Genomic DNA, 24,998 nt, shown 5'->3' with positions numbered 1-24,998 from the left:
ATCCCAATGCACATTGCAAATATCATCAAGGCAGGGGTCACCCTACTGAAAACTGCTGGAAGTTAAAGGAGGCAATTTAGGATCTAATAGATAGTAATAAACTTCCATTACCTCCTGCAAGCAAGAAGCCAAGCATCAATAATGCTCCACTTTCAGATTCCTTGGCCATTTCTGATGAGGAAGGTCACGCTGACCTATCACTTCTCATCAAACCACTCAAAGAAACTCATGCCAGTGAGGAAGAGGAGGACATTTTCTTCGATGCCATGAGTGATTTTCCTCCAAATAAGGAACCAACTTCTAAATAAGATACATGGGTGCTTATAAACACAATGAGGGCAACAATGACCCAAAAAAGGGCAGCGATGGCCCAACTTCACCATGCTTTCCAAGAAGCAAAAGAGATGGAGAAAAGACGCATGACCGAAAAGATGACACCCACTAAGACTACCGAAAAAAAACCCTTCTCTCTCAAAGTAGTCGGAACACCCAATAGGAGTAACAAGTCATATACATCTATTGGGACCACTTATGCAAATATGTTTCAAAGGCTCTTCGAGAATGGGAAGATTAAACCTCTCGAGCCAAGACCTTTTGAATCACTCAAAAGGACAGATAGGTTCTACTGTCCCTATCATCAATCAGGAGGACATACCATAGAACACTGTTTAAAATTCAAGGACTTAGTCCAAGGATTAATTGACAATGAGAAATTTGTATAAATTCGACCAGATAATGAGGTATTTTCAGAATTGGTTAATGGAGTGTGGGACAGTGATGATGAGGATGTTTGCCTCAAAGATATAAAAGACACTCCACTTTCCTCAATATATCCGGTTGATGACATTTGGGATGAAGAGGATTCTCCAATCGACGTCCTTACAAGATCAGGGAGAATGCAACCTCCTGTTGATGAGTGACATTTATGGCACTCATTTGGTCCCTTTTTGGATGAATTCTATTTCATTTTATTACTCTTTTCTTTAGTTTTCCTTAGTTTTATTCTAGTTTTCTTCATTTTGTGCTTTTTGTAGTTAGTTTCTCTATTTTATGCATTTTCTAGTTTACTTGTTATTTTTCTCTTTTACTTGCTTTTTATCATTTGTTTGTAGGTGGTGATTGATTGTCCAAGAATTCCCGAGCTTCCTCTCTATGATCTTTCATTGTTTTCATGCCTAAAGCTTGTGCAAGAAGTTTCAAGTCTAAGGTGGATCCAAGGGGCATGCTTCAAGGCCTTGTATATGCCTTTCTCATGGCTTATACTCTTCAAGAAATTCAAGAAAGTTTCTGCCTACCTTGTCCTCCATCATCATCATCTAGGATGTGTGCACCACTTGAGCTAGGACAAAGAGAAGAAGGGGGAAAGACCCAGCTAGGTGCGGGCGCACCCAGGGAGTGTGCGGCCGCACATTGGTCGGGTGCGGCCGCACACCTGGTGCGTGCGGGCGCACCAATCTGGTTGTGTTCCCGTGCGCGCCACTCTCTCTCCTCCAAGCGCCCGCACCGACGTGGGTCTATTTTTGGGCGTCAATTCCGACCTCCTCTTTGTATATATAGTTATTTCTTTCTATTTTTGAGAGAGTTTTTTGGGAGATTGGATTTCATATAGTTAGTTTATGATTAGAATTTTAGAGAGAGAAACTCAAGGATTGAAGAGAGAGAAACTCATGGTTTTTGGTGATTGTTCAAGAATTCTTCATTGTAATTGATCTTTAGATCAAAGTTTTGTAAGGATCTTCTTCTTGATTTCAATACAAGTTTGATTCTAGTTGATTTCATTTGTTTTCCATGTTATTGTTGATTGATTGAAGTTTGTTTGATGATTGATTGAAGTTTTATTGATTTTTTGATTGATTGTTGATTTGATCTTTGATTTCAATTATGTTGATGATGAAATTGATGATTAGTGTAGTTTTGATCTTGATTTCCATGGCTAGTGAGTAGTTTCTAGCTAGGGAAATGGTGAAGCATGTTTGAGTGATGGATTAGAGTAATTTGGGGATAATTGATGGAGTTGATGATATGATTAAATTTGGTTGATAATTCATGTGCATGTGTGTGATTGATTGAAGTTTGGCCATCTTTGATTATTGCACTAGATTGCATTGTGAGCTTGCTATGATACGGACCATTGATTAGTAACTTGCAATTTCACGATTGAGGTGCTTTGTGACGTTCCCTAGGTAGTGTTTAGCGTAGTTGACGCTAGTTAGACCTCTAGGTGAACTAACTTGGTATGCTCTTTTGGATACATGATTGATCTTCCTTCATATCACTTGACTTAGTCGGTTTGACCTCCCAAATTACCATTTTCCATAACAATTACATGTGGATCCATTGCCCTAGTGTCTTTTAGATTGATTTCATACAAGTTCTTGCATCATTTAGCTCTAGCTCTAGTTTCCTTCATAAACCCCTTTATTTGACTTCGGAATAGCTTGACTTAGACATTGTGCATTTGACCTCCATTCCCTTAGGTTCGACCTTGACTTACCACTACACTTAATAGGGGTTTGTTGAGTTACAAATTTTGTTTGATTGGGTGGGGTGGTAGCCCAACGACCTACCGTTCTTCATCCCATCACCTGTCACAATGCAACCCATTCCTACTACTCAGCAAGTTCCCATACCAATCATAGAAGTTAATGATGTTGTCAAAGAACTTAAGAAGACTAAGGTTGAGATGAACGTATAGAAATTACTAGCCACATCCCGTGAACATAGAGTCGCGGTAATGGATGCTTTGGCTAAAGTAGGAATAGACTCAAAAACAACTCCTGAGGGGTTGGCTAACTTCCTCACGAGTGATCTCCCTAGTCCCATTAATTTAATCACCTTTTCTGACAAGGATTTACCTCTGGAAAGTGATAAACACAATAAAGCCTTAAACCTCACAGTAATCAACAAGAGGATGAATGTCCCAATGACTCTTGTAGATGATGGGTCAGCGATCAATGTTTGCCCACTTTGAACTGCGAGGATGCTAGGAATAAGAGATGAAAACTTATCTCCATCTACGCAAGGCATAAGAGCTTATGACAACACTCGTCGCCAAGCTCTTGGAACTATAACGATGAATGTCACGGCAGGAGTTATTAAACATGCTCCCACATTCCAAGTAGTAGACATAGAAGCTTCTTTCAACTTGTTATTGGGACGCCCTTGGCTCCATGACCTTAATGTCGTCCCTTCGTCCCTTCATCAACATGTAAAGGCTATAGTTGGAGGAATTCCCGTCACAATCAATGCTTCCCCAATGAGGATCAAGGCGATTGACAAACCCCTCATAAATGTGGAACATGACGAGAATAATGAAGATTTATGGGGCTTTAATACTAAAGAGGTCTCTTTTATCGACGAAGATGAGAAGACCCCTCTTCACTACGACCTCCATTCAAACATGATAGTTAATGGTATACTCCGAAAGTAAGGACACTTTCCTGGAATGACTCTAGGAAAGAAGAAGGGAGTAGCAACACAAATGAGATCTCCTGGCCTTCCTAAATTAGGTACTTTTGGACTTGGTTTCAAACCGACTCCGAAAGATTATAAGAAAGCCCGGGAAAAGATTAATGCACGGAGGAATGCTCGTATTCAAAAGAAAGTAATCCCAATGGACCAATATCCTCTCACTCTAAACGGTCAATTCATAATAGAGGGTGAGGACTATCCATGTTACGAATTTCCTAAGCCCTTCGTCAAAGATGGGATAAGACAACCAGGATTCGAGATCTTCTTGGATTGCAATTTCTTAGATGAGATTCTAATCCTTATTCACAAAGAGAAAGCACCCCCATGTTTTGACTTTAATGTCATGGGATTACTCTTTGGCTACGAGAAAAATGAGCCTAAGCGTATCAACGATAATTCTGCGCTTATCCAAACGGCTTTGCAAAGCGAAGACTTTGATCCCACAAAGCTCATTACTCCGGCAGAAGGATTAGTGCAAGGATGGAGAAAGACTATGAAGGTGACTACACCAAGTGGAAGAAAGATCTCCATTACAACAGGACAAGGATCAATGTTCGACGACTCTGAATCATCTGAGTCTAAGTCTGAGTCTGAGTCTAAATTCAAGTCTTCTGTAGTCGAGTCCTCTAAACCTCCTATAGTAGCATCTCCTTCTCTCCCTTCTACTTCAAAATCTACTCCTAGAATATTTAGATGTCAAGTCCCAACAGACATTTCCTTATTTGATGTAATGATTTCCGAATTCAATAACATGTCTTCTTTCGCTTACTCCTCGTGTCATTCCCTTACTCAAGATGACGAGCATTTCTTAACTAACAATGAAAGTGATAAAGAAATAATTAAGGGAATGGAAACACTTGAAAACAAGACACCAGTAATTGAAGACAATGAAACGGTTGATATCTCAAAAGATCCAACCATTAAAAGAGAAGTTAAAATTGGTCTAACCCTCAATAAAGAAGAAATGACCGGTTTAATTAATCTACTAAAAGAATTTATTGATGTATTTGCTTGGTCATACGAAGATATGCCAGGGATAAATAGAGAGATAGCTCAACACACCATACCCTTAATTCTAGGAATGAAACCTGTAAAACAAAAGTTATGTCGAATGAAACCCGACGTAGCTCTTAAAATAAAAGAAGAAGTTCAAAAACAAATAACTGCAGGTTTTATAAGGGTATCCAAATACCCCGAATGGGTCGCAAATGTGGTGCCAGTTCCTAAGAAAGACGGAAGGGTAAGAATGTGTGTCGACTACAGAGATCTAAATAAGGCAAGTCCAAAGGACGACTTCCCTTTACCACATATCGACATTTTAGTAGATAACACGGTAAATCATGCACTTCTCTCGTTTATGGATGGGTACACAGGGTACAACCAAATCCTCATAGCTGAAGAAGACATGGAAAAGACTACATTTATAACACCTTGGGGCACTTACTGTTACACGGTAATGCCATTCGGGTTGAAAAACGCGGGTGCCACTTACCAAAGAGCAGCGACTGCCTTACTCCACGACATGATGCATAAAGAAGTCGAGGTTTATGTGGATGATATAATTGTAAAATCAAAAGACCGTCCAGGACACCAAGTAGCCTTAAGGAAATTCTTCGAAAGACTAAGGAAATACAACATGAGGCTATACCCAGCCAAGTGTACGTGCTTTTGGAGTCACCTCAGGGAAACTCTTAGGCTATGTCATTAGCTCTAGAGGAATAGAGATAGACCCAACTAAGATCAAAGCAATCATGTCAATGCTGCAGCCCAAAACTGAGAAGCAAATTCGGGGATTTATTGGCCGGTTGCAATAAATAAGTAGGTTCATATCCAAGTTAACCACAATATGTGAACCAATTTTCAAGAAGCTTAAAAAGAATGTGCTAGTAATATGGGACGATAAGTGTCAAAAAGCCTTTGAAAAGACCAAAGCATATCTCGCTAATCCTCCTGTGTTAGCACCAGTGCTTTCAGGAATCCCTCTTCGATTGTATCTAACAGTCACTAAAGAAACAATGGGAGCTATGCTTGCATAAGAAGTAGAAGGTAAAGAGAACGACATCTATTACTTAAGTAAAAAGATGCTCGAGTATGAAGTACGCTACACACCACTTGAGAAATTGTGCCTCGTACTAGTGTGGGCCACAACTAAGTTAAGACATTACATGCTTGTTCATACAGTTTATGTAGTATCTCAAATGGACCCACTTAAATATCTCTTCGAGAAATCTACACTTAATGGACGAATATCAAGATGGATAGTAAACTTAGCACAATACGATGTAAGATTCATGCCTCAAAAGGCTATTAAAGGATCAGTGGTCTCAGACTTCTTAGCAGATTTTCCAATAGAAGATTCGACACCAATACAGGAGAATGATTTTCCAGACGAAGACTTGATGGTTACGGAAGATGATACTTGGACATTATACTTCAACGGAGCCTCAAACCAAAAAGGTTGTGGCGTAGGAGTATTATTAGTATCACCTAAAGAAGAACACGTCCCAATCTCCATAAAGTTAGATTTCGACGTTACCAACAATGCTGCGGAATATGAAGCATGTGTGGTAGGCCTCGAAACAGCTTTAGCATTAGGAGTGAAGAAACTTCGAATATTCGGAGACTCTTCTTTAATCATCAATTAGATTTCCAAAAGATGGAAAGTAAGGAGTGAAAGCTTAGCTCTTTATCAAATATACCTGGAAACTCTTACCGATCAACTCGACAAGGTAGAATATGTAGGAGTTTATAGGTACTACGCAGCGGAAAATCATGAATCATATTCATAAAAGTACCTAATCCCAAGAACACATGCATAACGCACAAGACACATAATCATACCTTTAAAGCGTGAATTCCACGTAGCAAATGATTGACAAATCAGGGAGAGAATAGAGCCCCAAGGGTTGCTCCTCTACTTAGTCCACGAGCTTCGAACAAGCCGTCCACCAATACTAGATTGATCGAGTGATTGAGGAAAACCGCGATCACCACCTTTAATGGACTAAGCCGACCACCACAATCCACCACCACACTGGCGCCAAGGGAGGAGGAGAGAGCCGTGAGATAGAGAGGAGTATGAGAGGGGTTGGTCTCGTGTTTGCTAATTAGGGTTTGATCTCACTGATCAGTTAATTTCATACTACTTAGCAAACCCTAAGCACCTAGTCTATTTATAATCATATTATAATTAGACTAGGATTAGGAAACCCAAAACCCTTCAATCCACTCCATGTGGCCGGCCATACTAGAAGATTCGACACCAATACAGGAGAATGATTTTCCAGACGAAGACTTGATGGTACGGAAGATGATACTTGGATATTATACTTCAACGGAGCCTCAAACCAAAAAAGGTGTGGCGTAGGAGTATTATTAGTATCACCTAAAGAAGAACACGTCCCAATCTCCATAAAGTTAGATTTCGACGTTACCAACAATGCTGCGGAATATGAAGCATGTGTGGTAGGCCTCGAAACAGCTTTAGCATTAGGAGTGAAGAAACTTCGAATATTCGGAGACTCTTCTTTAACCCAAAACCCTTCAATCCACTCCATGTGGCCGGCCATACTAGAGGATGAGGCCCATCATGAGCCTTGTCCTCTCGTGCCCAATCTAGACCCTTTGTGTGACCTTATAGGATCCGTCCAATTGGGCTTTGTGCTATTTTACTAGCCCAAAGATCGTTAGTACCTCTAACTCTGATAAATTGACGACCCAAATGCACGAACTTAATTATCTCCATAATTTGATCCATTTATATATCTAGTAATTGCACACGACGAAGACATAAATCCTTCAATCTCCCACTTGTCTGAGACAAGTGTGCAATATTCAAATTCCTTAAGTCAATATGTGTCGATTTGATAATATGATTGCATCACATGTCGAGATCATATTAATCTACAAATCGTTTCTTGAAATCTGAGTTAGAATTACAAAACCAAATGATTACTGAGTAATGCATTTGAATGCGGCCACGTATTTTCTGAATTCTCCCTCTTCAAGCGGCCATGACACATTCCCTAATTTAATAGGTAGACTCAATCCAATCTTGTGACAACCAAAGCTCCCACTCAACTTTTGAAATAACCGAGAAACCCCCTTTATAATCTCCACTTACATGAAGACGTTTGAATGTACCACAATTAAGACATCCATTGAATGAAATCAATGTTCCACTCATGTCAAAGGAATCCACTAATATATCCGGAAGCTCTATACTTGAACTTCAAAGTAGGTCAATAGTTCGATCATGCATCATTCATGCATATCCAAGTGATTGACCGAGCATCTCTATGCCCCTATAGCCCATGAAACTGCGCTATCCAATGAATCTTTCATGCTAGTCCATTTATTGAAATCATTTATGTCCACTTTAATGATTTCGAACTAGGAACTTAAATAATATATGAATTTTGATCACCTGTGGGGTTTCATTCACCAGGTCATTTAAATAAACTAACCTGATGAGCCCATCAATCCATAATTATTTTGGACATTTTATTTAATTTCTAAATCATAATTAAATAAGAGAAATGAAATTTCTATTTTAAACATAATTCTGCAAGTATATGCATTCCTTATGTAATATGTTTTCTCAAAACATATACAACTTGAATTACATAACTTGCTTCAATCCAAGTCTTTAATATGACTCTCATATCTTAGTCTATGGAAGGAGTTTAGTGATTTCTCACTCATAATAAAACTTTGCAGATCACAACATTCCGCTTGTCATTGATCTCATAAATGAGGTGATATCTCATATCTATTTGTTTGGATTTGTGATATGACCTTGACTCCTTTGTTTTGGCAAAGGTGTCCTTTTAGTCACAAGACAGTTTGATCCAAACTTCCTCCTTAACTACTCTTACTGTAGCTAAAACACATATTCTGACAATGAGTATGCAACAGTATTCTGCTTTGAACTCTTTCAAGCTTACTGTCCTTCTTCATACAGACATAAACATGCATTTAGATCACCATCTAAAGTCATCTTGCCTGTTTGGAAACTTGCGTCCGTATAACCTTTTGACAACTTATTCACTTTTAACATCATTAGCTAGAAAAATTCCTTTAATCCTTCTCAAGTACTCAAAGATTTGCTCTTTGCAACTTTCAGTATGCTTATTCTGAATTTACTTAAAACTTGCTACACATGCACAAGTTATATGTAACATCTTGCTTTGTACATATCATGGCACATATAATGGACCCTTTTGCAAGAGCATAAGATACATTATCTATACAACTCAACTCTATTAGCTTTTGAAAGCACTGAGTTTTACAGAGCGTACTACCATGAAACATGGGAAGATATCCTCTCTTAGAGTCTTGCTTCATGAACTTGTCAAGAACCTTATTAACATAAGTCTCTTGATTCATTCCAATCATTCTTCAAGATTCACTTCATGGATCATGATTCCCAATATGTACTCAACATCTCTAAGTCTTTCATATTGAAACAACTCTCTAACCACTACTTGACTTATTCAAGCATTGATACGTCATTTCATATGAAATGTATGTCATCTACATACATGACCAAGAAGACCAATTTCTCCCACTAAACTTCTTGTCTCTACAAGATTCCTTTTTCGTTCTTTGAGGAAATCAAACTGTTTGATTGCCTAATCGAAACAAATGTTTCAACTCCCTTATGCTTACTTCAATCCATTAAATGAATTTCTGAAGTTTGCAAAACTTTCTGTGAATTCTGGATTTCAAAATTCTTAGGTTGTATCATATACATACCATCCATCAAGAACATTTCATGAAGATGATTTTGTTCTTCATTTCTAAACTTCGTAATCGAAATCAGCAATCACTAGAAGAATCCGAATAGGCTTACGCAACTAATAGGTTTGACCCTATTTGTAAGACTATCATGGACTAACACATCTTCATAGACATGGAGTCCATTCTGGATCTCATGGCCTTAAGCCATTTCTTGAGTTGGCACTTATCCAAAGCTTTCTTGTAGGTTGTAGGTTCAAACCATTCCAATAGGAAAATTTTAGAATCCACCTTTTCTCAGTATTTCAACAAACCGTTTGTTTTGATCCCAAGTAACCTACGATAGGTATGAGCAACAATAGAATTATTCTCTTCAACTCTTTGAAGCCTTTCATTCAAGTTGGGACGATAGAAGCCTCACTAGTGGAATTAGCTTGCTTCGACACATGGTTTATCAAATTAACTGATTTCATATGCCTTCGTCTCTGATATAGTGTTATCCACATCCATTTGTTGCTCGTCTCGAATCTTATCAAGATCTAATTTTACTCCCACTTGGCTTTGTAGGAAGAGATTTCTTTCTATAAAGACACTATCACGAGCAACAAACACTTTGTTTCTACGCGATTGTAGGAATAATACCTCTTAGTTTCCATGAGAAAACCCATGAAGAACTATTTGTCTGATTTAGGGTGCATTATGTCATCTTTGTAAACATTTTACATCGACTTCATAAACCTTAATCCTGTTTAGAAAAGATAATTTTTGGAACATTTCCAAATCATAACTCTTATGACATCTTTTCTACTGCTTTGGTTAAGTTTCCTGTTTAGTATATTTGCAATTGTTGTTGTAAATGCATATCCTCAAACGATACTTGTAAATCATTAAAGCTAATCTAGGATCGAACCATGGCAAGCAAAGTTTGATTCCTTCTTTCTACATACACTTTAAATGTAATGTTTCTGGATTTTGAACTAATTCAACAATTCCCTTTAGATGATCATTTACTTTTTGAGTTAAATATTTATCAGAACAATCATATTGTGGTGTTAAATTGCTTATCTTAAACTGATTTTACATTTCATTTTGGAATTCTTGAACTTTTCAATGATTCCAAGCTTTACTTCATTAAGTAATTATCGATATATTTACTTAAATTGTTAGTAAAAGCAATGAAATAGTTAAACCTCTTTGCTAATTCTTGAACTTATGGTCCACACACATCATATGTATGAGTTCCAAAAGGTCATTTTAGCTCCTTTATCCTTTCAACTAAAAGGCAACTTGGTCATCTTACCTTATCAAGCATGACTTCTAATTCTCAAGTGATTCATAATCATATAAGAATAAGAGTCCACCCAATATAACTTTGGATGTGCAAAATGGTTTATGTGACTTAATCTTACTTTATTATAAGTAAGTTTACTTTAATCATCTAAAATTGCTTTTGTGATCTACTTATATCAATGTCATAAAGCAAAATAACTCATATCTAGCAAAATGAAAACAATTTATTACCTTGGTCATGGATCAACACTTGTCCAAGCCAAGTAAAAAATGAATCAGTAGTCAAACTAACACTGAAAATTGTCTCATCAAAACTGGAAATTGTTCTAAAGTCATCATAAAATTCAGAAATTAAAACTATGAAGCTATCTCTGGCCACTCGAACACTTCTAGTGCACCTTCAAGCTCCATTTCCATGCTAGCCTCACTTGTTTGCAGCTTCTGCACAACATTAATAATGTTAAGCACTGCAACTTGGTATCACATACCTAAGTGAAAGTTAAAATGTTTATAACATAATACCTGAGGTTGATGCTCCATTCCTTTTGAGGAAGTCAAGGTATTTCTGGCAATTGCGTTTCCAATGCCCCTTCTTCTTGCAGTAAAAGCATTCACTTTCACTTGCAGCTTTGGGTTTTGGATTCGCCTTAGGCTTCTCAGGAGCCTTGGCAACTTGCTTGCCCTTGCTCTTGGCACTAGCCTTTTGCCCCTTTTTCTTGAACCCCTTTCCCTTTTGAATCATAAGAACTTCCTTCTTAGGTTCCTTAGGGATTTGCTTTTCAACACTAACCAGCATTGCATGTAATTGATTCATAGTCTTTACAGTCGCAGTCATGTTAAAGTTCATGATAAACTGGTTAAAACTTTCTGGAAGTGAGTGGAGAATGATTTCTGTTGCCATCTCATCACTATATGGGTGCCCCAGTTTCTCCATACTTTAAATAAGGCCGATCATTTTGAAAACATGATCATGAACTGTGGCACCCTTCTCCATCCTACAATCCAGAATCTCACTATGGAGCTCGTACCTTTCGACTCTAACTTGTTTCTTAAACAAAGCTTTGAGTTCTTGCATGATTGTGTACGCATCTTGATCCTCAAAACGCTTTTGAAGACTAGGTTCCATGGTAGCAATCATCAAGCAAGTGATAGGCACAGCTCTGTCATGAGCTTCCTTGTGCCTCTTGACTTTTGCCGTAGTTGCAATTTCCGGCAGAGGTCTTGGCAATGGGGTGTCAATGACATCCTCTCTACCTTCAGATTTCAAAACGAGCCTTAGCATTCTTTCCCAAGTGGAAAAGTTTTCTCCTGTCAACTGATCCTTCTCAAGGAATGGTCGAAGATTGTAAATATTGTTGTCATTGTGATTATGGCTACCCATCTATGTCAAAATAAGGCAAAGTTTAATAATTATGTTTAATTTAACATTAAAGTACCATAAACGAATTAATTAGGTAACTTTAAAGCACTTTATTCAATATTAATTGATCCCAATTGAATTTTAAGTGATTCCAAGATCCTTTATTTGTGTAATAGTTAACCGGACTGAGGCCCTACCATTAAGCATTACATTTTCAAGGTGAGTAAACTCTTTACTGATTACAACTCTTGTAACTCTTGGTTGAATAATTAACCATCACATGCTTAATTATTACCCTTTGCTTCAAGGTTCTAAACACTTTAGGTAACCTTGTTGAGCATAACCAATTAAATATGTAGAACGTGATCTGCCCCAAATTACCCAAGATAACAAATGACACTCTGCTGAGGCCGACCCATCACTCACGATCGAAGGATTGTTGGGTATCTAATTGGAAAAGCAATCTCAATATTACTGGGACCTAGATTCATTTATGTTGTGATTATATAGTGAACTCTAGCGCATCATCAATCAACATAAATAAAATCTAATCATGCATAATCTACTAATGCAATAAAACACGACATAGTATGGCCCCTTAGTCCTAAGAAAACTTGAAATGAAAAGCTCCCACTTGAATCTTCATGGATCTCCATCCACCTTGCTCCTTTGGGCCTTTACTTCATGAGCTTCTATGGACTAACACTATTTAAATAACTAATCTATTAACTTTAAATAAAAGTTACAAAAATACTTAACGGTACGCAGACCTTATTTTAGATTACAAAAATACATCACGATGCGCAGATCGTATTTTAGAATCTATGGGTCATACTAGTCTATATATAGCAACATAATATCATATATTATAAAAGTGCCATATAATAAATCACTCAACATGCTTGTCTAAACTACAACATCGAATGGTTCATAATTAAGGCAAAGCATTTCCTAAAATATCATATATTTTAAATCATAATTAGATAATATCGCATATTATTCATGACCAATCATAAAATATCATATATTTTAATTTAGGCATGAGATAGAATCAAATCTTATTTTAATCTAGAAAGATAAATCATATTTAATCTTCCATGATTATCCTAACAACTTTAGGAGATTCTATCCTAGTTACTATCCAGTCAAATAAGTTTAAAATCAATTATCCTAATCTAATTATGGGATAATCACATTATTTAAATCAATTATCCTTTTAGAATATGCTCAGAATATCCTAATCAATCTTATCCAAAATTAACCACTTTAATCATGTATAATTACTAATTTAACAACTTTAAATATGGATAATATCAAATATAACAACTTTTGCAAGATTTGATTTTATCCTAAAATAAAAGATTTTATCCAAAATAAAAGATCATATTTTCAAAATATTTTATTTTATCCCAAAATAAATCATATTTATCTTGAAATATTTTTAAAATAAAATAATTTTAATTTTTTTTTTGAAAAAAGCCATACTGTACGACTGCTGGCCACCGTGGTTGGCTAGCCGGAGCTAGCCATGGTGGCTGGTTGCTTTGCAGCAGCCACTGCCGCAAGGCAGCAGCAACCAATAGTAGTGGCAGCCACGGCAGCAGCGTGCAACGCTTGCACAACTGCTGCCCCAGCCACCAAGACCGCCGCCCTCCCCTTCCCCTCCCTCTTGGACCAACACTAGGTCGGCAGCCGCTGTGGCTGCGCCACCCAGCCGCGGCTGCCGGCCTTAAAACAGTTTTTTTTTTTTTGGTTTTTAATTTAATTAAAATAACTTTTATAAAAATTAAATCAAATCAATCCAAAATTAAAATTAAATCATCATTCAATATTAAAATTAGGGTTCATCATAAAATTAATCCCAATTTAATTCTAACTCTTAAAATTAAATCGATGATCATACACAAAACATTTTTATGCATAAATCAATCCGATTAAAATTATGAATCATAGAACAAATCGTATTAAATAAAAAATCAAGCACCAAAATCATATTTTAAGCTATGAATTTTAGAAAAATTCGAATTAGGGTTAGGGTATTTCGAAAATTCGAAACTAGGGTTCTAGGGTTCGAAAATTTCGAAAACTTTAGGGCTTAATTCGGTCTTCTTCATGGCTATTTTGAGCATGATTAAATCACATTTAATCAATTCCAAAAGTTTAATCACATTAAATATAATAATTGAACCATAATTAAATTATTTTCTCCCTCTTAATTGATTATAAAATTAACATGGACTTCAAATTAATCGTATTAATATGATCAAGCGCGTTCATGCAAGAGGCTAACTAATACCACTGTAGGAGTTTATAGGTACTACGCAGCGGAAAATCATGAATCATATTCATAAAATTACCTAATCCCAAGAACACATGCATAACACACAAGACATATAATCATACCTTTGAAGCGTGAATTCCACGTAGCAAATGATTGACAAATCAGGGAGAGAATAGAGCCCCAAGCGTTGCTCCTCTACTTAGTCCACGAGCTTCGAACGAGCCGTCCACCAATACTAGATTGGTCGAGTAATTGAGGAAAACCGCGATCACCACCTTTAATGGACTAAGCCGACCACCAAGATCCACCACCACCACGAACCACCACACTGGCGCCAAGGGAGGAGGAGAGAGCCGTGAGATAGAGAGGAGTATGAGAGGGGTTGGTCTCGTGTTTGCTAATTAGGGTTTGATCTCACTGATCAGTTAATTGCATACTACTTAGAAAACCCTAGGCACCTAGTCTATTTATAATCATATTATAATTAGACTAGGGTTAGGAAGCCCAAAACCCTTCAATCCACTCCATGTGGCCAGCCATACTAGAGGATGAGGCCCATCATGAGCCTTGTCCTCTCGTGCCCGATCTAGACCCCTTGTGTGACCTTATAGGATCCGTCCAATTGGGCTTTGGGCTATTTTACTAGCCCAAAGATCGTTAGTACCTCTAGCTATGATAAAACGACGACCCAAATGCACGAACTTAATTATCTCCATAATTTGATCCATTTATATATCTAGTAATTGCACACGACGAAGACATAAATCCTTCAGAATACACATATCTACCAAGAGAGGAAAATCAATTTGCTGATGCCTTGGCAAGACTAGCCTCAATGGTTAGAATTCCTAAGGATATTGAGCAAATGCCTTTAATAATAGAAAAAAGGCATAAACCGGCTTACATCCAAGCCATAGAAGACGATGAAGTAATTCGAGAACATGAAGAGGAGGAAGAACCTTGGTATACTAACATCCTCAATTGTGTCACCAAAGGAGAATATCCACTCCACCTGATAAAAGAGCGAAATGAGCACTAAGGCTTTTGGCTTCCCAATATGTACTCATAAACGATGAGCTTCATAAAAGGGTACCTAAAGGTCGAGTTTTCTTATGTGTAGTTAAAAAAGAATCCCAAAGGGCAATGAGGATAATTGACGAAGGAGCATGTGGAACTCATATGAATGGCAAAATGCTAGCCCAAAAAGTAATGCGACAAGGATACTATTAGACTACCATGAATAGAGATTATTGGAAAAATCACTTAAAGAGCAGTATGGTTGAATCTTGAATGAAAATTTGAACGTAATTCACTAACGGTAAAATTTTGTATAAGGCAAACTAATAAGGGAATAATATTTGCTTGAAATTGTTAGTGGTTAGTACGGAGTCAAATTTAAGTAAAAGAAAGAAATAGTAAAAATGTAAAATACGGTACAAAGTTATCAAATACTACGTATAAAACTCATGCATTTAATATGTAAAAAGATGCCCTAAATGCCAAATATACGCTAACTTGCAACATGTTCCTCCATCACTTCTTTATACCTACACATCACCATAGCTATTCTCAACATGGGGTATAGACATTATTGGAAAAATCACTCCTCCTGTGACAGGAGGCCATGAATACATCCTTGTAGCAATTGATTACTTCACAAAATGGGTTGAAGCAGCGTCATATGCAAAACTCACTGCAAAACATGTAGCATTCTTCATCGAAAGGAACATTATATGTCGATATGGAGTCCCACATGAAATGATAAGTGACAGTGGAACTCACTTTCAAGAGAAATGTGAAGAATTGCTTCAAAAATACGGCATTCAACATCATCACTCTTCCCCATACACGCCTCAAGCAAATAGCGCAATAGAGGCAGCCAATAAGAATTTAAAGACTATCATCGAAAAAATGACAGAAAACTACAAGGATTGGCCTGACAAACTCCATTTCGCTCTTTGGGGTTATCGTACGTCAATTTGTTCATCCACTGGAAATACGCCATTTTCCTTAGTCTATGGAATGGATGTCGTACAACTTGTGGAATTAGAAATACCTTCCCTACGCATCGCGTTGGAGAGTAAAGTCGATGAAGTCGAATGGACAAGAGCTAATTCTACTTAATGAAAAACGAATAGAAGCTCTACATCATACTCAATACTACCAAACTCGCATGGCTAGACATTTTAATAAAAAGGTCAAGACAAGAAACATCAAAGTAGGAGACTTGGTGTTAAAAGCATTAAGGAAAAATGTTCCAGACCCAAGAGGCAAATTTAGGCCTAACTGGTCCGGACCATATATCGTCAAAACTATCCTATCAGAAGGTGCTGCAAAATTAACTGATATGGGTGGTAATGAATTCTCAAATATAACGAACCTCGACCAACTTAAGAAATTCTACCCATGATAACTTGAGTAACATACTTAAGAGAGCTACGTTTGGCCTGATTCCTAAGAAAAGGATACATAGGCAACCCTTTACAGGGTGCGGCCACATTAAATTTTACAAACCTCGCACTCCTTCATCAGCACGTCAACGACGCACAGAATTCCAGTCCAGCGCGCCGCGACAGAATCTGTCGCACGGCAACTAAGCCATCGCGCTACGACAGGTTTGTCGCACCGCGATGAATCCAAAATTTCGGCGCTAGTTCGTTTTCGTCAATCTAGGCAAATTTCGGGAAATTTTCAACTTTCGTACTCGAACAATTTGCAAAATTAATTCAAGTCGTTTTCATTGCTTTAATAAATAATTCAATGTAAAAAAAGTCAATTTAATTTAAAAAGTCAACTCTTCCCTACGATGTTCCCTCTCTCCTTAGAGCATGCTTGCCAACAATGGTTTTATTGCCTAGATGCCAAGCGTACTGCGACTTGGCAAGATGTCGCCGACAGTTTCATGAATCGTTACAAGTGTAAATTCAAACCAAAACTTCTGAACGTGAACTCTCCATTTTCAAACAGAAACAGAATGAAGGCTTCACCGCTTATCTGAACAGGTAGAGGGAAACGGCTTCACTCTTGGTAGATCCTCCCAAAGAAAGAGAGATGGTTCGCCTCCTCATCCAAAATCTAACTCACAAGTATAGGGAACATCTCAAATTTCTTCCACTAAACACTTTCGAAGCTGTATACGACATCGGCATCAATATCGAGGATGAACTAATAAAGACTGTTGGTAGTAACAATAATAACACTTGGAAAAACAAGAAGAACGACCTTCCTTCTTCTTCGTCTTCTAAGCACGAAAATACTACCCACAATATAAGCCAAGTTGATCTCAATGAAGTGTTAGATCTTGATGCTCCATTGCCCAAGAAAAGGAGAACTTACACTCCTTTACGAATGACTTATGATGCGGCCTTTGATCACCTTTATGGTCAAGGATTGATCACACCTATTGGGCCATTTCCAGAGCCAAAACCTGAAGAAAGGAGCGTCAAATGGAATCCCAATTCCCATTGCAATTACCATCAAGGAAAGGGTCACTCTACTGAACAATGCTGGAAGTTGAAGGACGTCATTCAAGATTTAGTAGATGCCAAAAAACTTCCCGTCCCTCCATGTAAGAAGTAACAAGCAACAATGAAGACAAGGCGCACGTCGAGCCCTTCGCACAAGATTTCATGATTTCGTCTTTTTATTAGTTTCCCTTTCCCCAATTCAAGTCTAGCATAGATTTCCCTTTCTGTAATTTGATAATTTTGTTAGCTTATTCACCATTTTCATCAATAAATTGGGTATTCTTTACATCTCGATCATTTTCACAAAAAAAAAAAAAATAAAAAAAATAAAAAAATCAATTTCCGAACCGAACACAAGGTACACCAATAATTTGAGGCACCTTTGCAACCCGTTTTTTCCACTAACCATTCAAACATACACTCCATTTCTTGACACAAACCATTTTTAGCCTCGTCTAACTTGGCCTTCATTTGGTCAACCCACATTCACCTAACCCTGGGATGGGAAGGTGTGCAATTTGTGTAACATTCAGAAAGCAAGTTTAAATAAAAAAAAAGAATAAGTAAATAAAAAACAATGTCTAAAGGCAAGTGTTCCAATGTCTTCGATATGAACACGTCTCAAATTGCGTCTCTCATCAAGTGCTTGATATCGTGCCTGAGAAACATGAATTCTAAGTGAGTGATGGACCGCATGATCTGAGATTGCCTACATTGATTCAAAAGAATGAAAAAAAAAGAAAAGAATTTCAAATAAGAAAACTATATGAAAAATAAAACTTGCGAAGTCCAAATTTTCAAATACACAATTGCATATCTTGGGGGCTTCGCTCGAGTCTTGAGCCTTTTACCCCTTTCTTCCTTAAACCTTCAGCTTAACCACATTACAACCCTTGAAAGACCTCTTTGAGGTGTACATACACTTGTGCAAAGTTCGGTTAAAGCTACATTCGGCCTGATTCCTAATGAATACGTAGGCAACCTCACATTGAGGTGCGGCCACATTCATATGCATGATCGAGTCAAAGAATATCTAATGCTTATCCCTATGACCCTATTCATCTAGATCTAGACTTGGGGGCTTGAATCCACATCATTTAACCTACCTAGCCTAAAGGGTCACAATCTCAACTTTTCTCACATCTCTTTCCATCATCATAGCCTTTGCAACCTCACCTTAGTGACACTCTCACACACATCACTCACGCATACATAGCCATATCATCTTTCCCTTAGGAACTCTTTATCATGAAATCTTGTTTCCCTACCGTGCATGCTTCATCATCTTTCAAGACAACATTCATTAGAAGAAACATTATATACTTGCTTAGCTTCCTGACCTGAGCAATATTCATTGTTTCACTCATCGCATAATGTGCTGAGCAACATTTATATATCAATTATTTGTAATTATACAAAGCATATCGTGCTTAGCTCCTTGCCCTAAGCAATGTTCATTATACAATAATCACTTCATTTATATACGTGCTTAGACCTAAGTGACGTTTAAGATCGTTTCTTTACACCATATATGATGCTTAGCTCCATGACCTAAGTTCATTCATCTATCGTGTCACATGATGTAATTGTCTTTAGCCTCTTGGCCTAAGAACATGCATCATGCATACATTATTGTCAAGACAAGCAATTTAATCCATAAAATTCATTTCGTCTTGCTCAACGAGGAAGTTCAAAACTTCTTCCCTTTTTCATGTATTTTCTTTTGAGGAAGTTCAAAAACTTTTTCAAAATTTTTTTCATCGAGGAAAAGTCAAAAACAAAACTTTTTTTCACGTCTTTCTTTTTCGGGAGAAAGTCGGTACCCTCCACTCATGACAAAAATGACGGAAAATTTTTGCATTGTCGATTGCTTGTGTCTGCTCATACACTCAAATCATACTTATACTCATACACATGTCGTGTCGTGTCAAGTCAAGCTTGGTCAAGTCAGTTGGTCAAGTCAATCACAGTATATGAGAGTCCCTTGGCAAATTTCATTTTGCAGGTCTCATTTACAGCCCACGTTCGGGGACAAGCGAACCATTTACAGCCCACGTTCGGGGATAAGCAAACCATCTACAGCCACGTTCAGGGACAAGCGAACCATCTACAGCCCACGTTCGGGGACAAGTGAACCATTTACAGCCCACATTTGGGGACAATCGAACCATCATCATTTTAGTGATCATCTCCCAAGCAAAGACGATTCACGGCGCAAGGTTCTCGATACATAGAGACTTGCAATCTCATCAGACAAGTTTTTCCTCAAGCATGGAAAATTATCGGTCGTTGCCACCTCTAAAGGCGAAGAAGTCAACGATTATAGTATCTATTGACTTTCCTCAAGCATGGAAAGTATTATCCGGTGGATTTCTTCAAGCATAGAAACCTGCCAAAATCATCTGTCAACTTTCCTCAAGCATGGAAAGTGTCATAAGGTGGATTTCTTCAAGCATAGAAACCTTCCAAAATCATCTGTCGACTTTCCTCAAGCATGGAAAGTATCTCAACAAACATCATCCGGTGGATTTCTTCAAGCATAGAAAGCTACCAAACTCATTTGTCACCGATACACTGGTGTCAGATACTATCGAACATATTTGCCACTGATACATTGGTGTCAGATAAGCATTCTATCCCTTTACCCTTTTATCTGTGGAATTAACATTTTTCTGCAGGTATCGGCGTATAAAGAGTGATTTAGGATCCCAGAACGTCTAAAATAATTCTCCGTCCCTATCAACTACTTTGACTATCGTTTTCGAAACTGACATTTCTACAAACTCAGTCAAAGTGGGGGCTTCTGTAGACACCTAAAAATGTCTCCCCAAAACCAAACCCGATGATGAGCAACCTTTCACTGCCATTATTGGTCGGATTGAGTATTTAACCTTTGGAGTGCTTAAATCCATATTCATTCCTAATACATTTCATAAACCAACTCAATTTCTAGCTCATTTCCCTAAACCATAACTTACTTTCCACTTTTCGTGTCCACATCACAAAACCGAGAGAAACTGATTTTGTGACCCTATAATTTTGATCTAATTATTAATTTTTTGGATAGTCCTTGAAATAATATTTCCAACAATATATCATAAGCCCAATTCCGATTTAAAACGAAGAAGATATGAGCAAAATACTAAACTCGGCCCAAAACCGACACTCTTTAACTAAAACGGCCATATCTTAAAATATACAAATGAATTTTCCCTTTTTCTAATTGGGTTGGAAAGTAGACTTGATAAGATTTCCAATGATATATTATATGCCTTATTCTGAGTTACGGATCAAAAGTTATCGTAATTTTAAAAACACGTAAAAAACTGGAATTACAGCGCAGCAGCTAAAATGCCGCGACGTGACAAAGGCTGACGTGGCACGGTGCATATTACCGTGACACGGTGCATATTGCCGTGACACGGTATTCTACACCGTATCACGGTGCCTTTTTTGTGTATTTTCCACCGCACTTCAAAAAAATAAAACGTCGTGACACGGCGCCACATGCCGCGCCACGGTGGACTTTGCCGCGTCACGGCATTTTCTGCCGTGTCACGGGATTTTCCCGTGTTTTCTCCGTGTATAACTGAACGCGTTTTATCCTTTTTAGGGCTGCAGCTTTCCCGCATCACACTAAATTCTCCCGTGTCATCGCATATTGTGCCGTGTCGCGGCAATATGCTGACTTGTCGCGGCATTTATTTTTAGGGTTTTATCTTTTTAGGATTCCGTGTATTCCCTCTACTCATTTTCCCTATAAATACCCCCTCATTTCTGCAGTTCGGGGCACCAAAAATCATTCTCTCTCTCTCTCTCTCTCTACACCAAAATCATTCTTTCCTCCTCTCTTCTACACTAGAAATTATTCTCTTCTCTCTCTCTCATATTCTAAGCCTTAAACCTATATTTCTAATTACATCATTCTTCCCTTAAGCACTCCAAGGAATCCATACTTGACCTGAGGTTATGTCCTTAAACCAAGGCATAAAAAGGTAGAATTAACTGAGGGTTTGGACCAAATAAACTCTACATTTATTTAATTTAATTTCCATTTGATTAATATTTTTATTGAAGTTACTAACAATTTATTCATGATGTAGCAATTTTAAGGAACGCGCGTAATGTGAGTAATTAATTAATTTAATTACTTATTTTTATATTGCTAGTATCATGATTAGGGTTTGTTATTATTTGATTTGACTAACGTTATTATTGTTAAATTGCTTCCAATATTAATGTTGATTCTATTATTATTGATTACCATATTGCATGTTTAAAGGGCATATGTAATTGAAAATCACGCTTAATAAGATAATTTGGACGACCGGTTTAGGTTCCTTTTTAATCTTGTTATTAAATCAATTGATCACAATATTTTAGAATTATATGTTGCATTAATATTCAACCAATTTAGCATAATAATAGTTTGGATCAAATTGAATCTTTGTTTGCATGTCTTTGAGATCGCAGGAATCACTTTTCACTATAAGAATCGAGTAAAGGCCAATACAGGCGAATGTGACTCAATGAATCACTTCGTATCATCATCCCCGATCCTCCTTTCGTGGTTCCGAACCATATGGAGTTAGTAATCTCATGGATTATGAATTGGGTGTAACCTTCACGAGTCAATCGTTGTTGCATTTGGTTGTCCCTTAATCGTGGTTGCCTTTTATGATCCGTGAACGGTTTACAAGTTCCTTAAAAACTTGTTGGCGGCTCTCTACTTTCCTTGTCCCTAATCGTATATGTCAATTCCTACTTCCTATGAGTGTCAAGCATATTCACCACATGCTTAACGTAGGGGCACTTCGAATGACGCCTACAGTAGTACTAAAACAGAGCATGTTTTTTATTTGAGCAAAAATAACATTCTCAAGCAATCAAACAATTTCTTGCAATACTATGACAAATATTGTGACAAATTGAGTATGAATAGTTAGCAGAAACATGAAGAACAAGTCACATTGTTCTCACGAACTCAAAGAGCCTAACAATGGCAAAACGTTCGTTTCTTCACCAAATTCAGTCAAACAAGTCTCAAAACACTCCTAAGGTGATATACAAGCATAAACAAGAAATTTAATGGCAAGAAATTTGACGAACAAAGCAAAATAAGCAAAAGAAGTTTTGAATTTTTCAAAAATTCGCAAAAATAAAACACATGAAATTCTTCCAAATCGAGAGGAGTTTGAGCAAAACTTACATAGATTGGCAAACTAGAGATTGATGGCTTCGATTTGCAACAAATTTGAGCGAATTTGGTTGAGAAACGAGCAAGAACAACCAAGGCGAAGGTTTGAGTGAAAACCGAGCAAAAAGAAAGCAGCAGCGACGAAATGAGGAAGAAAGGGGTTTTATTCTGGAAATGCGACTCCATCGCGCCTCGACAAACCTGGCACGTCGCAATGACACGTGGCAGCGTGTGTTGGCTCTCCTTTCCTCAGCGATGCAACCCTTAGGCCCCATAAATGGTTATGTGGTCCTTGTTCAGCAAAAAGGGTTTCTTGGTACACCAGTTAGCCCCTATAAGCAAATTGACATGATTAGTAGTCGGCTCGATTACAATCGCGGTGAGTGATCGGCCTGATGATGATCATCTCACTTTACTTAAAGCGCCTAAGTATTGGCTCATCAACACCGAGGTATTGGTTCACAAGCAAGCACAAAAGCCAAAGTACTGGCTCATTACAAAATGCGCCGAGGTACTGGTACAGCAAGCAATCACAGCAAAATATATCAGTGAAGCACTAGCGAACAGAGGATCAACAAGCGATGGTCTTCGATAATCTTCCTAGGAAGATTGTCATAACAGAATTGAAGATGGCTACAAGCAGCGGTCTTCGACGATGTCTCGAAGCAGAGAGGAGATTCTTTATAGCGGCAAGGTACTGCCACAACCCTAGAGATGACAAGGTACAGTCACCTTCGATGATGTTCCCGAGGTGCTGTGGAGGATTGTCACAAAAAAATGAAGATATCGAGGTACTGTTACCTTCAGATGATGTTCACGAGGCACTGTGGAAGTCGTCATAACAAATACAACAAAATGCGATTACTCTAGAGACATGTGCTCGACGGTGCAAGATACGCATTTCTAACTTTTTTATCTGTTTAACTAACGCTAGTTTACAGGTATCGGCATTACAAGAATGATTTAGGATCGCAAAACGTTCTGAATCATTCTCCGTCCCTATCGTTACTTTGACTTTTGTTTTCAAAACTTATGTTTCTCCAAATTCAGTCAAAGTGGGGGCTTTTGTAGACACCTGATTGTGTCTCCCCAAAAACCAAACTCGGTGATGAATATCTTTCATGTCATTTGATTATCGAACAAGGTGAAATGTGAAAAGTCTTGTGATGCGGTCGTTTTAATAAAAATACTTCTTTCTGTTTTCAAAAATATTTCTTTTCTTACTCTATTTATAGAAAATGTCCAGTTCAGTTTAGAATGGTCCATGATAAGGGTCCTATAATAGTGTAGTTGGATTGGGCTCGAAAAGAGCTTTCCAACGATATATTATAAGCCCAATTCTGATGAATAATGAGGAAGTTATGGCCAAAATACTAAATTGAGCCCAATGATCAAGTGGAGGGCCCATTGATTAATATTCCTAAAGTCATTAGGATTGATTTTAATTTTCTAGAATAATCTAGAAGGTTATCTTAAATTCTAGTGGAATTAGAATTAGTAATTATATCTTTTAGAAAAGTAAAGAGTTTTATTTGGAATAAAACAAGTGTTTTTAAAAGAATTAAATCTGATTTTAAAAGATAAGTACGGACGTTAATTAGTCTAATTTAATTCGATTAAGGACTCTGTACGGCTTTGAGTTAGCGCGTGAACCATCGCGAAACGACAGAGCCATCGCGTCGCAATGGAGCTATTGCGCCGCGATAGAACCATCGCGTCGCGATGGACACTGTCGCGCTGCGATGGGAGCAGTTTTACTCCGAATGGAATTCGATCTTTTTCTGATCGTTTCGGGACCTTTTTCCTTGTAAGGGTCGTATTTTCCCATTTTTATTCATTCACAATCATTAACAATCATCTAATTCTCTTTTATCTCTTAAACAATAGTTTATTCTTTTTCCCTCTTTCTAGCCTAGCCTTTTTACAAACACAATACCGCATTCACGAGTTCTAGACATAACTAGCCAAGCTCGAATTTGCCTCGCCCTAGACGTGAAAGGTTGATTATTTCTGATGGTTTGGTCCCAAATCCCTATTTCAATTATTTAAATTAATTGTTTGGTTTAATATTTTTATTAAAGTTACTAATGTGTGTATTGTTTTGATAGAAAGAGGTACGAGGCAACAAAGTAAGTTGTTTTATTGCTCTATTTCTTTAGAAGCATGCATATATTATTTTAATTCCTAGTATCA

Source organism: Chenopodium album, chromosome 15, assembly GCF_948465745.1.
Source record: "Chenopodium album chromosome 15, dcCheAlbu1.1, whole genome shotgun sequence".
Classification (NCBI taxonomy): domain Eukaryota; kingdom Viridiplantae; phylum Streptophyta; class Magnoliopsida; order Caryophyllales; family Amaranthaceae; genus Chenopodium; species Chenopodium album.
The sequence above is the reverse complement of the archived record's forward strand: the minus strand, read 5'-3'. Positions refer to the sequence as shown.